At 34.4% G+C, this 1,353-nt stretch overlaps 1 protein-coding gene across 1 annotated transcript in view; it reads left to right on the top strand.

Annotated features, from left to right (window-relative positions):
• Positions 1–903, top strand: part of LOC143020556 (uncharacterized) — a 100,568-nt gene extending 99,665 nt beyond the window's left edge. Inside the window, exon 4 of the mRNA XM_076176985.1 lies at positions 1–903. This exon is cut by the window's left edge and continues 883 nt beyond it. The gene's annotated coding sequence lies outside the window, so the exon portion shown is untranslated.
• Positions 904–1,353: the final 450 nt, after the last annotated feature.

Here is a 1,353-nt window from a genome sequence, read left to right as displayed (position 1 = left end):
CGTCTATAGAAAAGAGGCCCATTCTGGTAGTTATCTCCATTTATTCAGCAGTCACCCAAAGTAAAAAGTAGCGTCGCCTCAGGTTTATTTTTTCGAGATTTAAGGATTTGGTACCCCCAGTTTCTTGATGGAGAATTAGATATAATTGAATCTCAACTTAGCAAGTTAGCTTACCCGGATTGGTTCCTGGACAAAGCCCTCAGTCGAGCGAGATTCAATTTTTTCAACACTACCCCAATTTCCTCTAAATTTTCATTGGATAAGAGCTCCTTAGTCGTTCCCTTTTCTGATCCATTTATTCATTCGACCAAGTTTCTTCTCAAGGATAAATCAAATTTAATTAATTATTACCCCAACACCACTAATAAAAAAAAGTGGTAAATGTCCACCAAAGGTTGGAAGAAGAACATAGTCAGGGGGTTTATTCGATTCCATGTAAAGATTGTGACTTTGTTTATATCGGACAGACTGGTGGTGGGGGGTCTGGACACTAGGATGACTGAACACAAATGGTCCATCAAATATGGACAAGAGATCTCAGCTGTGTTCCAACATGTTAAACAATTTAACCATTGTTTAGACTGGGACAAAGCTGAGCTCATTTATAGGTGTAGATGTGAGTTCAGAAGAAAAATGGTTGAATCAACTATTATTGAATACCAGCCCAATATGAACATTTCAAAGGGGCAATGGTCCCCGGACATAATTTCAGGACTTTTCATCACCAGCCTATTAAAAAGACATTTGCCTCCTGACCCCACATACGGAGTGAGCCGAGGGTAGAGACCTCTCCCAGTGTTCCCTTTTTCATGTCAAGGGTGCTACTTATGTAGACCTCACTATTCCATTTTTGTATCAACTGAAGAAGATTGCAGTTTGCAATCGAAATAAATAGATTCCCTGTCTCCAGTCTTTTTTGCTCCAACAGTGGTTTTAACGTGATATATATATATATATATATATATATATATATATATATATATATATATATATACATATATATTCATCTTTTGCACCACATTAATTCATTTAAATTCCATGCCATTACGGTAGAGACTGACGAGAAGCTCGATGGAAGCATATAAAAGTGACCAGTGACTTAGCCCATTTTGGTTGAAATAATTAAAAATTAAAATCTGTTCACTAGGGACAATTCAGTTATATATATATATATATATATATATATATATATATATATATATATATATATATATATATGTATATATATATATATATATATACATATATATATTTCTTTAAGAAATTCTCTTTGTATCTTAAGGTGTTTTATTGTCTCTAATGAGATCTGAGATGATTTCTTCGTAGGTCATATGTGTTGCCAGATCGCGATTT

The sequence above is a fragment of the Oratosquilla oratoria genome, chromosome 40 (genome assembly GCF_046742065.1).
Source record: "Oratosquilla oratoria isolate Oo_2021 chromosome 40, ASM4674206v1, whole genome shotgun sequence".
In the NCBI taxonomy this organism is placed as follows: domain Eukaryota; kingdom Metazoa; phylum Arthropoda; class Malacostraca; order Stomatopoda; family Squillidae; genus Oratosquilla; species Oratosquilla oratoria.
Note: the sequence above shows the minus strand (reverse complement) of the source record. Positions and strands in the feature narration are given on the sequence as shown.